At 32.2% G+C, this 15903-nt stretch overlaps 1 long non-coding RNA gene across 1 annotated transcript; it reads left to right on the top strand.

Annotated features, from left to right (window-relative positions):
• The first annotated feature begins 283 nt into the window (after positions 1 to 283).
• LOC129286082 (uncharacterized) lies at positions 284 to 10954 on the top strand. The gene is made up of 3 exons (XR_008587482.1): positions 284 to 601; positions 1049 to 1212; positions 10300 to 10954. It is a non-coding gene; the product is annotated as an uncharacterized LOC129286082 (long non-coding RNA).
• Positions 10955 to 15903: the final 4949 nt, after the last annotated feature.

Genomic DNA, 15903 nt, shown 5'->3' on the forward strand with positions numbered 1-15903 from the left:
AAATTATTTAAAAATTATTTATTTTTTAATCTTCAATAAACATGCCTTTTATATAGTGTAAAGTATAATAATCAATTACTGGAGAACTACAATTTTTAAACAGTGTTAAATGGGCTAAGACACTGAGCTTTATTAGTGGATGGGAATTTTTAGGCCTAAGTGGATGGGATTAGTCGTTAAAATTGTAGATTGCTTGGTTGTGGGGCCCACTGGTGAGTGTCATCGGGGAGGGAAAATCAGCTGTGGTTAATGGGCTATATGCTTGACCAAAAAAAAAAAAAAAAGTAGGTTACATGCTTTCATTCTCTTGGATATTGGAAGCTCATCGGCGAGCGCCCTACAGAGGAGAGAACGGAAAAAACTGCAGTTGTCGTCCGATCCTCAGTTCTCCACATAAAGCGTTCGAATCTTCGAGAAATCTTATGAGATATTGAAACATCGCGTCTGCTCTCTCTCCATCAGCGAATTAGAATTCCCCACTCGTATTCGTCCCCCATTTTGTCACTCTTCTACAGTGGCCTGAAGGAGTCACGGGTGACGAGGTCTCCGACTCCGTCGCAGCAAAAGGCATCACGAAGAAGGATGTCACCTATCAGATCAGGTTCTCTTAGTCTACTTTTATTTAGTAATCCTCGCGTTCTGGTTTCCTATTTTTTCTTCTGTTTGATTTTTCCATCCATTTTTAATTTGAATCAAGCGCCTGTATCTTTTGTTTTTTTCCCCCTTCTTTGGCTCACTGCTTTGCTTCTCATATTCTTTACTCTTTACTCCACATTATCTGCTCTCTATGTTTTCCTTGTGGGTTTAAATTACTGGCTGTTGTTTTGATGACTGCATTTTGAGGAGATTGAAGGAGTTAAGTTGTATATTTTAGGTTTTATTTAGGTGATTTATCATCTGAGCTTGACCCTTCTTTACTATTTATGGGGTTGGAGCGGGGGAATTGGAGGGAGTGGTTTTCGTTATTTGGGGGGCTTCTAAGTTGTACATGAGATTAACTCCTCAATGTTTTCAAGAGATGGGTTATGTGTTGATAACGGTACATTAGAGTCTTGGGTGTAGGCAAATTAAAGGGGAGGAGGACAAAGAAGACATATGATGGTGTTCTGGAAAAGGAAGAAACTGGGTGGGATAGACTGAGGTTCATCGAGAGCTACATTTCTTTGAGATCCGAGGTTGATAGCTGAGTTAGCAGCATCAGCATTCATTAAGGTAATTTCTGTTTATACTTAGAAAAATGTTGTTCATATATGATATGTTCAGAGTTCCATCTCTATATATGCTTTGCTGTATGTTTAACTTGTACCCTTTCTTAGTTGAAATAACATGAATTTCAGTATCTTACCAGAATATGATCCTTCACGTCAAGGATAAAAATCCATCTTGATGATTGAGTGCAAGTTTACTAATTTATCTATCAATTTAAGCTGGAATTACACTGCAAAATGTAAACTAATAGTATATGATGGTTGTAAACAAGGGCATTTGATGAATTTTTGTTTGGCCCATTTCTGAGAATTGCCTCAAAATAGACTTGACCATGTAGAGGAGGTTCACATACTGCTAAATGAAAATTTTGTTTCCTTATAATTTCTACTTCCTGAAGTGTACGTTTGAACTTTGATTCCAAGCAGAGTTTTGTATTTTCATAATCTTCAATGGCATACATATGCATGTACATGTCAATTGCTCTGGGTGAGAAGCTACTGCGGGTGGGGGTTTTTTGTTGAAAGAAATTAGCATTTTGCAAATCAAACTAACTGTTAATTTATTAATTAATATATGAGTTACTTGAGTAAAGTAAACATCGGAAAGGGAGCTAGGCTCAATCCTATTTGGAAAGAAGTTCATATAAAAACACAGGCAGCCTTGTGTCAATGCCAGCATCAGATCTGCTAAGATATGAGGACTTAACTTTAGCTCTGGTCATTGACTGTTAATTTCACATATCAATTTTCTCGATTTAAGATAGGTAAGTGACAATGTGTGGGAATTAGTCATTTCTTTGTACTATGGTCAAGGTTGTCAAAACAAGTGTCTTTTTTGGGATCGTTGTTTGGCACAATTCTGTTGCATTTTTTTTATTTCAAAAAGCATCATTGGGTTAAGTTTTTTTACCTCATTGAGTGGGATAAGTTCATCAATTATATTTTAGCAATCTAAACTAATTTATGGCAATCAAATTTTATTACCTATATGAATTGCATGCTAATGGACTTGCCTTCTGAATACTTGGCATGTTGAAATTATCTTACAATACACATTCAAGTTGTCCCCGTGTTTTTTATATGCATGTTACAACATTGTTTGACTAATTTTCCTTGACTACTTTTATTAAACATATCATAATGACATTCTGTAAGCGGAATAGATTTTGTGTATTTGTGGTTATATGCACAAACAGACATAATATTGCTGTTCAAAACAAATTTGTTGATTTAGACTTCACAGCTCTTCTTTTTTGACTCTATTCAAGGTTCAAAAGTTACACTTCAAAGTTCATTCCTTCACAATTGTCCACATTTTGATTGATGAATTTTTTTCCTCCATCCCTCAATTTTTTTCCCTCATTTTGTGTATTTGTAGTTATATACACAAACAGACATGATATTGCTGCTGTTCAAAACAAATTTGTTGATTTAGACTTCACAGCTCTTGTTTTTTTTGGACTCTATTCAAGGTTCAAAATTCACACTTCAAAGTTCATTCCTTCAAAATTCTCCACATTTTCATTGGTGAATTTTTTTCCTCCATCCCTCAATTTCTTTATATCACATTTTTTTATACTGCATTTAGTTTCTCTTAGGTTTCCGTCTTTATTCTTCCAATTTTTTATGTCTAACATTTGTGTGCTTCTACCAATGATGCTTATTAGATTGTAGATTCGTTATATTTTCACATGGCAGAATGTAGTTTTCACACTTGATGAAGATTTTGTTCTTTACAATAATGGGCTCTTTCTATAATGAATCATTCATAGCTCCTTTTGCATTTGTCAACATATGTTGACTATTTAGAATTAAGGTATTGTGTTTAATTTTTAACCTTATTCTCAATTTTGCATAATTTTACCTACTTAGAATTAGATACTAGATGACATTTGCCAAGGCATAATTTTTACCTGCTTACTGTCGACTTGAGAATTAGGTCTTTGATTGAGTTGTCTTGTGATCTTTACTTTGTCAGGTTTTGTCCTTATTGCACAGTTTCAAAGAGAAGAGTAATAGCAATGTTTCTTATGCAACTCTTCTCTCAAAAGTGTGTGTTGCCTCAGAATTACAGGCTTTATATAGAGTTGGCATTCCAACCCTAATTACACGATCTTGGTTAATTTAACTCTAATAATTACAAGAAAACAAAACTACTTTTGACAAAAATGAAAAAGTAAGGAGACAATATAGACTTAGACTTTTTGACAAAATGAAAAGTTAAAGGAATTATTACAAGAGATAATATAGGTTTAGGTTTCTTTTTAGCTCTTAGACTTTTTAACTTTTTCTTCTACTATTTTCTATCTTGTCAACTAGTCTTCTTCTTTACTTGTCCGCAGATTAATCCAGAATATTCATGTTGATAGAAAGGTCTTCATAATCTTTGTCGGCTTCTCTTTTTTCATCACAAATATTTACATTTATAGATAGCATATTCTGACAATACTTGACATATTTTCTTCCTTGTCCCTTCATCATTATTCATCATATTATTTCTTAATTTTTGGTACCAATTATTGAAGCTTCTTGAATTTCTGCTATTCCTTCCTACTGAGAAAATACACGTTGTTGGTCCAGTGAAATATGTCCACTATTCTTCTTCTACAGTAGTTGTTCTGTTGAGTTCTTGAAAAATAATATGTACTTCTTGTGCTCTAATAGTGGATATCTTATATCTGAGGTCTTCATCTTCTATAATGTCTTCTTTCTCTTCTTGCTCATATTTGAATGGTCTTCTTATTGTCCCAAATTTAATCAGATTAATTGAAGGATAAAATTTGTCAGGAGTTATTTCTGTTATTGTAGAGTAACATTGAATAAAGACTGGTATTTGGTTACTATTTCAAAATAATGTTTGATAGCTTCTTTGATAGAATTTAAAAGTTTAGATATTTCAGACATATCATTAGAAGGATATATTGAGTGGATGAGGCCATAATTGAAAAGGGTTTTTACAAGAATATATTAGTAAAAAAATATTGAAATCTGATTGAATTAAAAATAAAAAAAACTTCAATTATTCTTAGGATTAGTAAATCAGGTCAGAAATTTTATTCCAAACTTATTAAAATTAATAGCAAAAGTAAGTAAATTAGCTGGAGAAAAGATAATATGGATATGAAATAAAGAAAAAGAAAAAATAGCGAATCAGATAAAAATTTATGTCAAAATTTGTCCAAATTAACTATTTCAATAAGTAATAATGTAATATGAATAATATATATAGATGCTAGTGAAAATTATTGAGGAGTAGCTTTATATCACATTAATGAAAAAGAAGAAGTAATAACCAAATATGCTAGTGAAAAATTTAATGATTCTCAAAACAAATATCATTCTAATTGAAAAGAGTTTTTAGCAATAATAAAAATTGTACAAAAGTTTAAATTATTTATTGTTAATACTAGATTTATTATAAGAACTGATAATACTCAAGTAAAGCATTGGTTGAATAAAGGAATAAAAACAACTCAATTATGTCATAAGATGTTAATTGAGTGACAATTAAATATGTCTTATTATGATTATGAAATTAAATATATCAAAGGAAAAAATAATTTTGTTGCTGATTATTTGACCAGATAGAGCCAAATAGAAGAGAGACCAATATGATGATAAGTAGTAGTGGTGGTGGTTTACCTACAGGATCAAAGGACTAACAATGACCCTACTAGACCAAGTAATTATGAGGGTAAATATTTTAAAGATGAATATGAGCCTTCTTGTGGGACAATTAAATAACAATATGCATTATCTGAAATAGTAACTCATCTCAGAGATGAGGTAAATGAATTGACAAGTAAAATGAAGGCTTTAGAGAAATTTAAGGAACCATTATTTCAATCCCTTGAAAGACAAGTAAAACAAGTAATTGAGTCATCTTTTCAAACTCATGATTCATTATTTTAGCCTCATAGTCCAACTAGACTTGGTACAATAGTTCCATTCACTCAAATAGTAAAAGAAGCCCAAAAGCCTAAAGTGCAAATAGTGATAAGAACACCTCAAAATAGTCCATCTACTTTTACCTCTTATAGGAGAAGAAGTCCAAACCCAATAACTTTATCATCCTTTAAGACCTTAGACCAATATAATTATTTCAAATTCCTCATCAATAAGATCAATCATTTCCTTCTTCTTAACACCAATAATATTAAATATGTTTTCCATTATTCCTTCAACAAAATCATTATTTATCCAAATGTTAATTTTGAACTTGCAAAAACCCTTTTTCGTGATGGCCTCATCCACTCAATATATCCTCCTAATAATATGTCTGAAATATCTAAACTTTCAGACTCTATCAAAGAAGTTGCTAAACATTATTTTGGAATAGTAACCCAATACTGAGTCTTTATTTAGTGTTACTCTACAATAGCAGAAATAACTCCTGACAAATTTTATCCTCCAATTAATCTGATTAAATTTGGGACAATAAGAAGACCATTCAAATATGAGCAAGAAGAGAAAGAAGACATTATAGAAGTTGAAGACCTCAGATATAAGATTTCCACTATCAGAGCACAAAAAGTACATATTATTTTTTAAGAACTCAATAGGACAACTACTGCAGAAGAAGAACAATGGATATATTTCACTGGACCAACAACTTGTATTTTCTCAGTAGGAAAGAATAGCAGAAATTCAAGAAGCTTCAATAATTGGTACCAGAGACTAAGAAATAATACGATGGATAATGATGAAGGGACAAGGAAGAAAATATGTCAAGTATTGTCAGAATATGCTATCCATAAATGTAAATATTCGTGATGAAAAAAGAGAAACCGACAAAGACTATGAAAACCCTTCTATCAACATGAATATTCGAGATTGATCTGCGGACAAGTAAAGAAAAAAACTAGTTGACAGGACAGAAAATAGTAGAAGAAAAAGTCTAAGAGCTAAAAAGAAGCCTAAACCTATATTGTCTCTTGTAATAATTCCTTTAATTTTTCATTTTATCAAAAAGTCTAAGCCTATATTGTCTCCTTACTTTTTTATTTTTGTTAAAAGTAGTTTTGTTTTCTTGTAATTATTAGAGTTAAATTAACCAAGGTCATGTAACCAGGGTTGTAATGCCAACTCTATATAAAGTCATGTAATCTCTAAAAAAACACACACTTTTGAGAGAACCTTAGAGCTTCCTTGAGCACTTGAGTTCTCTGCCTCCATCCTTATAACTTTGCTCTCTTACTATAAATAAAAGTATTTATTTCAATTATTTTCATCTTTGCAAGTATTGAAAATTAACAGGTATGGTTAAGTAATTTCTTTTTAGGGGTTAAGGGGGGATTATTATCTAATGCTTAACAAAAATTTTAGATTTTTGCAATGATCCTGTAAGGGAAATTACTGGTTATGTGTTGCTATGGCTACGCCTCCAGTAGAAAACGAAGGAAGGCTGTGTTGTGCTGGTCTGAAGGAAGTGATTCTGTGAAAAGTCTATAGCTAATCTTGAGAAACTGTCGGCTTGTTAATTTTAGTATGAAAGAGGATTGAAAACCTTTCATATTTTGCTATGACCTAAATCACTATCGGTCAAATCCTGTAGCAATTCATAGCCAGTTGTTTCAGTTATGGCATCAGAGCAGAAGGTCAAAATGACGTTAAGAGGAAGATAATATGAATTTCTTAATCTCTAAAGTTTCTTGTTGTTTAACTCAGTTACTTGTTTACTTGCTTTCCTTATTTGTTTTAATTGGTTTGAATATTTTGTTGAATAGTAGTTTGGTTGATAGTATTGCAATTGGGCGAATAGTTTTTCAAATAATAAGTCAAATAATGTTAACTACTTTCTTTCAAAGATTATATTCCTATTATTATTTATATGATAACTTATAAATAGATAAAACTAGATTACAACAATTAATTGCAGAATCAATAAGATTTGAAACTATAGAATTTCTAAATAAATTAGAAGTAGATAAAAATTATATAGAGTACTGCTATTATTTATATTTAAGCATAGCAATTATAGGAGTGTTAGAAAATTTTTCATAATGAACATCATAACAAAAATATATGAAGTAGAACAAAATAAAATTTCAGAAAGTTTTTATATACCAGTAGGAAATTTGTCATGTATATTAGTACCTTTCTTATTAGGAAGAAAAAGGAGATAGTATAAGTAATCAAGCAAATTGGACAAAAATGTTTTTAATGATGTTATATAAATGAAAACATAAAAGATTATTTCATTTCCTTTTGAAGTTTCTTGATAAATATTATAATAATCTTTTAATATTGTATCTAATAATAATTTTGGTAGTTTTCTATAAAATAGATTTAAATAAAATCTTTCCTCATTTAAGTCTCCTAATCTTGCTTCATAATAATATTTTTTACATTCACATATAAAAGCATTTAAATATTTTGATTTTAAAGAACATAATTTTATTTTATGTAATATTTTTATAGCGTTTTTTTTATTACTTCATTTATATCTAATGTTCTTCCTACAAATTCATTTATTAAATTTTTTGATATTTTTCTATAATTATCGCATAATATTCTTTTATATTTATGTAACTTCTATCTGGTTTTTTAAAATTTTCTCTAAATTCATGGGTTTTATTTTTCCACCAGTTTTGTACATTTCCTATAAATGTTTCTTTTAGTAACAGTTGCAGTTTGTATATCTACATTTTTTTTTCTATTAGTGCTATTAATGTTGCTTTTCTCCATTCTTCTATTATTTTACTACTATATAAATTATAATCTAAATCTAACCATATTCCTGAATTAAATATTTATTTACTTTCATATTGTGTTAATGATGTTGGTATAAATTCATTATTTTTTGGTATATTAAATGTAATTTGAAAAGGTATATTATTACAACTATTTTTATTTGGTGTTATAAAATTAGTTGCATAATGTGATTCATGTTCATCTATTTCTAACATTTTTGTATCTTTTGGTTCTTTTGATATTTTACTTGATTCTGCATTTCTATTATTATAAGATGGATCATCTAAATTTGGTGGTCTAAAATTTTGAGGTATTCTATAGGGTTGTTCATAATTTACTAATTGTGAATTTGCATATTTATAAAGGCTTCATCATCATTGTTATTTATCAAATTTTTATATTCTTGTTTTATTTTTTCTAATTCTTCTCTTTCTTCATTTTTTAATAATTTTTGTAATTCTATTTCTAATTCTTCATATTGACTTTTCATTTCATCTTCTATTTCATTTATTGTTTGTGTCATATTTATACTTACTTTTGGTTGTGGTATTTGTTGAATTTTCTTTTTAGGTTTATAATTATAATTTCTTGACATCATTTCTGCAACTCTATTTGCACTCTCTCATTCTTCTTCATCTATTTCATTTTATCTTTTTATTTCTCTTTCTACTTCTATTTTTAATTTTTATTTTATTTCTTTTTCTTTTTTCTTTGCATAATTAGTTCCATTTTCTTTATCAAATATTTGTAATTCTAATTTTTTTATTTATGCATGTATGAACCATATATTATTGTTCATTATTTGTTGACCTTTTTTTATTTTTTCTGTTTTTATTCTTGTTTGTTTTATATTTTTATACATATCTTGTTTTCTTATTTTTTCTTCAATCATATATTCATTTTTAACTATTCTCATCATATTTACTTGTGATCATTCTTCTTCTACTTTGCTATGAGGATTTATTCCTAAATATTCTATTATTCTATAAATATTATAACTTATCATACTTTGTTTACTTCTTAATCTTTCTGTATCAGTTTGTATATCTATATTTTTTTTCTATTAATGCTATTAATGTTGTTTTTCCCCATTCTTCTATTATTTTATTATTATCTAAATTACAATTTAAATCTAACCATATTCCTGAATTAGATATTTGTTTACTTTTATATTGTGCTAATGGTGTTGGTATAAATTCATTATTTTTGATATATTAAATGTAACCTGAAAGGGTGTATTATTACAATTATTTTTATTTGGTGTTATAAAATTAGTTGCATAATGTGATTCATGTTCATCTATTTCTAACATTCTTGTTTCTCATTATAAAAACTAGTTATGTTAGAAATCGATTGCAACTCACGGAAACCAGACTTCATCCGTTGCACAGATTTGAAATTAAGAAAAAAATGAAGCGAATGTTTTTTAAAAAGAGAGAATGATAGGTAAATTTCTGTAAAATAAAAAAAATGGTAATTTGGTTATGCAAAGTGTGATAATGACAGTGAAGTGTTAAGGGATTTATTGAGATTAAATTTATTTGTGAAATTACTTTAGTAATCCTTTGCAACTAATTTTATGTAGTTTACAATTTTGATATAAGTATTTAGAAGTTTGATTTTGTTAATGATTAAAACAACTTAGAAAATTACAACTTTCTGTTAATAATTTTCTTCAATCAGCAAGTTCAATTATTTTATATGATTCACAAATTTGATAATAGTATTAGCAAGTTTGGTTATATTAATGATTAAAATAATTTAAAAAATCACAACTTTTTATTAATAAAGTTTAATTAATTTTATATTATTTGCAAGTTTGGTATATATTTTTGCAAGTTTAGTTCTATCAATGAATCCAATTAATTTTATATCATTTACAAATTTAATATAAGTATTTGTAAATTTGATTTGATTAAAATGACTTAAATAATCTCACAAATAAGTATTTAAATAATTTTACACATAATATCAAAAAAGTTTTTGGGGATTTCATCATCATTATCATATTTTTTAGAACTAAATTATTATTTTTCTATTTCAAAGAGATTTACTCTCCGTTTTAAAAAAACGTTGAAGAAGGTTATTTATTCAAAATGATTTCAAAATTTTCATCTAACAATATTTCATTGGGCATTGATAAAAGGATGACTTGAGTTTTTTTTTCCCCCAAAAATCGGACCAATGTTTTACACCAAAAAAAAAAAATCTAACCAATGTGGTTGATTGTTTTTAAATTAAGCTATTTTAAACAAATAATCAAATGCTCAGTAATCAACACTTTACATTGGAAATTATTAGATAAATGTAAGAATAAACATTCAAGAATATTTCTTTTTATTATTCTTGTATCTGTCTACATTCTGGAAGACCTCTTTGAAAACAACATTAATTGTAGGACACTATGGCTTCAATTCAGAATCGTGTACCAGGAACTTGAGGCATCCTCCTTCTTTACTCTAGACATTGCTACGTGCAAGTGTTCATGTGAGAAAACAAGTCTTGGCAAATAAATTCCAACTCTTGACAATAATTGGTCTTGGCTCTTATTTATTATCATTGCAAATGATAGGACAATTGGGAATTGACAACATCGCATAAGAAATGGTAATTTTTCCTTTGAGGGATTTAAATCCATGGTGGATATAAACTCTCCTTTTTTAAGCATTTAGTGTTACTTTCTTTTATAATGTGGTCACCCAATAAAGTGACTCTGATTCTTGTTCCATTGCATAGACCATTTGTTTGGTTTATATTTCTCATTAATACCATTGGAATTCCAACTTTAAGAGTCAACTTGTGTGGAGCGATTCTTGAACTCTCAATTGTATTAAAGAACTCTTTGTTATATATGTCATAAAAAAGTCAGAATTTTAGTCAATTTTACATATTGAGTCAGAATTGATGTATATTACTGGCTCTCTTGGGAATCTGAAGCAAATGTAATTATTCAATTGATCCATAACTTGAAGCATGGGAGCCAAAATTGCTCTATCTATGAAAAAAATCTTCTTTGAAATGCTCTGGCAATTTAAATTTAGCACTTTAGCAGCTCTCATATTTTTTTCTATTAGTAGTTACTGTTGAAAAGACTCATTTGCCATTTAAAGTTACCTCTTCAATTGATTAAAACTACATTAATTTCGTGAACTCCCCTTCCCACTTGTCACGAGAAGTCCCACCTAACGCCATTTTAAAGCATTATTTCAATCATGGAGTAATTACAAAAATGCAATTCTATACTCTTACTACTGATAACTGTGGAATGCGTCTAAATTCAGAGAGGTAAAATTTGAACATTCAAATTAAAGTGGAATTGACCTGAAAATGAATCATTGAGTTTGGAGACCGGTTGCTTAATTGGATCAAATTTTGTTTCCTCCGTGAGATATTACTTGAGACACACACGTCATTACATATCGGAGAGGAAGCTACAAAGGAGTGTTCCAACTGATGTTTTCCAGAGGGGATCTCTTGCAAAGGCTTTCCCTTGCAGTGATTGCTTCACATGAAATCTTTTGTTATTGATGGTTGAGATCCAAGTGTACCTGAATGAAAGGAAGCAATTAATTATCACTGTACAGTTTGGCCATTGCAGCTTATGTTAAAACAAACAAACAGTACCATCTGATGAATAAGAGAGAGGCTTTGGTTGGATTCATTTTCATTATTTAATTTTCTAGCAGCTCTTCTAATTCTCAGAACTGATCTCTAAGGAAAGTTAGCTGTCAATTGAGATAGCAAGCGGAAAACTTAGGATAACTAATGTAGATTGTAGTGAAGGAGAAGTTTTGAAGTATTGATGATACTGCCGTTTGAACTCATGTTGACTTAGTGTATGAATAAAACTGCAAAGAACAACACAAGCAGCATATTTTTCAAGCTCTCATCACATACAGGGATTAGTAGGATTCTCCATTATTCATTAATCAATGAACTTGATGAACCTATATTCACATAGGCAATAGATTAAAGGCTTATTCGTATTATCAGTTATCTTAACAGAATTTATATCAGAGTTAAGGTGCAATTTTATCTTTAAACTTTTCTTTAAATAGCAATTTTACCTATGTATTAATAAGTGGAGCAATTTTACTCCTAAATTATTTTTTCGAGGAGCAAAAGTACTCTTTAAAAAAATAATTTAAGGGTAAAATTGCTTTATTTATCAATACAGAAGTAAAATTGTTCCTTGAAAAAAAGTTTAAGGTTAAAAATACACTTTAACCCTTTATATTAACCAGTCCCTCAATCGGAAAATACATGAAAAGAACACACGGATTTGTCCATTAATAATAGTAGGAGATGACATTACAGTAATATGAACATGACAATAGCAGTGCTTCATTTTTGAAAGTACTCCTAATAGTCTTTGGAACTCCCATTTCAATCATAATAAATGTTTTATTGAAAATGGAGAATAATTGATGTTACTGAATTGTCCAGCTCTACACGCATATCAATATGAAGAATGCAGCAATGCATCTTCCAATTAAATTGAAAATCAGCCCAAGTGCCAAGGAACATTATATTTGAATGAAGATAATGTGCTACAGGCCTGGGAACACTTTAATAAAATATATACCTGCATTCTGCGGTCATAAAAAATATCTTTTTATTAAAAACATATATCTTCACAAAACTGTTTGATGGACAGGCTTTATCCTAGAAGCAAGTGTCTGCGAAATTATAAACTGATAAGTTACAACAAAGAGGAAAATTGAGCAGAAATTAGTAGAGGATATTTTAGCCTAATATATATTGAAATATACACTTCATCAGTACAATTTTAAAAATTTGTTCACTTGAACACCCTCCATGGAAAGCGTGTAGGAGAGTATTGCAGTTAGACAAATATATACTTAGATTAACGAGGGACATTTTAGCATAATATTCAAGAGTTTCTCTTCAATTCTATTTACTTGGACTTTATAAACTTGGAAAGAGCTATTGTTTTACTCATAACGGTAGATTAAAATACTCTGATGATGGTTTTATCAATTGCTGCATTGAAATGGGAAAAGTTGGGATTATTTGTTATGAATTGGAAGTTGAGATCATTTAATCTATCTTGGGGAAAGTTCCTGTTACTTCCTTTGAATGATTATAAAGTAGAAATGAATATAGGTAGTTTGAATCCATGGAAAAGGCTATCTTGAAATGGCAAATGAGGATAGGTGGTAACTTCACAACGTTTGCAATAGAAATTGAAATTTTAGTTCCTTTTAATAATTAAAACCATTATTTAACTTCAGAGAAATAACAGCATTTTTTGATTTAGAATAACTTCACATTGACAGGTGTGTAGAGAATGGTTACATATATTCAATTGATATACAAACAGAATATCTTATTATTTTTGGTGGAATACATATAAGAAGTGCAGTATTTTAAACTGATTGAATTGTGTTAAATGATTCAAAATGCAGATATTTGTGAGTAAACTGATGTATTTATATAGAGTAATGTCACGGGCTGAGAGTCTGGCGCAGCACACGGCGCTCGTGTGGCGTCCTGAAGGACCCCATAATCCTCAGGACAAGCCTTACCACATACGGATCACACTGGTTTCGCCCTGCCATGGGCTCATCAGGGAGGCGGCACTAGCCCCCAACCAGTTGTGCACTCAGTCCGAAGACTGAGGCAGAACACCTCCAATGCCAATGTCGCCCCCTTTACCCATATTGTGCGAGGCTAACCAGCAGACCGTTCATTATCTTGGTCTTTACACGGTCATGGAGATATCATCCGTGACATTCTCCCACACCCAATCTAGCACGCCCTCGTGCTAGGGGAGAACAACTCCGCCCAAGGATCGTACGTACAGTACTGCCACAAACACATCAACTTACTGCTGAGTGGCCACCCGAGTCCTGCTCTCTTCGGACCCACTCGCACCAGTGAGCCAATAGGAGTGGAGTCGACAACGGCCAACCTTCCCGCCCGAGTCCCCACTTTTGGACCCACCTACTCGGAGGCCTTTCTGAAGCAGTGCCGAGGCCGACCAGTCCCAACGTGGGACCCCACGCGCACACGACAGTAAAGTACGTCCCGCTCTGATACCACTCTGTCACGGGCTGAGAGTCTGGCGCAGCACACGGCGCCCGTGCGGCGTCCTGGAAGACCCCATAATCCTCAGGACAAGCCTTACCACATACGGATCACACTGGTTTCGCTCTGGCATGGGCTCATCAGGGAGGCGGCACTAGCCCCCAACCAGTTGTGCACTCAGTCCGAAGACTGAGGCAGAACACCCCCAATGCCAATGTTGCCCCCTTTACCCATATTGTGCGAGGCTAACCAGCAGACCGTTCATTATCTTGGTCTTTACACGGTCACGGAGATATCATCCGTGACATTCTCCCACACCCAATCTAGCACGCCCTCGTGCTAGGGGAGAACGACTCCGCCCAAGGATCGTACGTACAGTACTGCCACAAACACATCAGCTTACTGCTGAGTGGCCACCCGAGTCCTGCTCTTTTCGGACCCACTCGCACCAGCGAGCCAATAGGAGTGGAGTCGACAACGGCCAACCTTCCCGCCCGAGTCCCCACTTTTGGACCCACCTACTCGGAGGCCTTTCTGGAGCGGTGCCGAGGCCGACCAGTCCCAACGTGGGACCCCACGCGCACACGACAGTAAAGTACGTCCCGCTCTGATACCACTCTGTCACGGGCTGAGAATCTAGCGCAGCACACGGCGCCCGTGCGGCATCCTGGAGGACCCCATAATCCTCAGGACAAGCCTTACCACATACGGATCACACTGGTTTCGCTCTGGCATGGGCTCATCAGGGAGGCGGCACTAGCCCCCAACCAGTTGTGCACTCAATCCGAAGACTGAGGCAGAACACCCCCAATGCCAATGTCGCCCCTTTTACCCATATTGTGCGAGGCTAACCAGCAGACCGTTCATTATCTTGGTCTTTACACGGTCACGGAGATATCATCCGTGACAGTAAGCTCATACTTACAACTACCTCTTGCATTTAACGATTATATAAACATATAAAAGCTTGCCAAATGTCCTTAGGATGTAATTGTTGATTCTTTTAGAAGAAGCTGTAATGGTGGCCAGCAGATATTAACATTTATTTATGAAAATGATGGTGAACTCCATTTTTATGATCAGTTAAATGTTTGGTTAACAAGGAGACTGTCAACCATAAATCTGCTGCTTAGGAACTATAGCATTGCGCATTAAGTTGGTAAATAAAACTTGACATTCTAAAAGTGGATGGAAATCACGAAACAAATAAGGATCAAAAAAGCCAGAAGAAGTTTAAGCATAATAAAGTAATTAAACCAAAAGGAAACAGCAGTCAAATGCTGATACATAATTGGATCACTTCTCCTTCTTCAGAGTGGATTCTTGGTGGAGCTGAAATTGGGGGTAGACATGGTAGTTATTTATTCCTATCTGATCTTCTTTGGTAACAAATGGCCCATAATTAATCCGCTTCTTACCCTTATTTTCTTGAAGGTTGGGGAATTCAGGAGTTGGAAAGCTCAACATCATCATCAATCCCTGAAGAATGAAGAGATTTCTTTGATTCAGTAGACCTAGAAGGTGGAGACATCATTACCTCCAGAGAATGTATTAGTTAAAGGAGCGTCCTGACAGAATTGAAAAAAAAAAATAATTTAGATTATGTAAAAAGTGATTGGAATCCCAAAAAAGATGGTCAATTTAACATCATCATGCTCTGATTTAAATAATTTTATCCCAAAAATGTTCTGATTTCCTATTGTCTGCATATGCGTGGAAGGAAAGCATTAAACTGACAAAAGAAAAATAATGAGTTACCTCCTTTCTTCTCCATCATAGCATTCTCAACTGTAACAACTAAATCTTCCTTGGACTACTGTAACAGTATCAACAATAACGCAAATAACTATTGAGGGGAATAAAACTGGAACTCGGAACGAGCGCATGAAAGAAACATAAATGAATGACTTTTAATGAAACTACAACGGAAGATAAAGCATGAAACCATTCT

Source organism: Prosopis cineraria, unplaced genomic scaffold, assembly GCF_029017545.1.
Source record: "Prosopis cineraria cultivar Desert tree isolate PC_DT_omini unplaced genomic scaffold, ASM2901754v1 PC1, whole genome shotgun sequence".
Lineage (NCBI taxonomy): Eukaryota > Viridiplantae > Streptophyta > Magnoliopsida > Fabales > Fabaceae > Prosopis > Prosopis cineraria.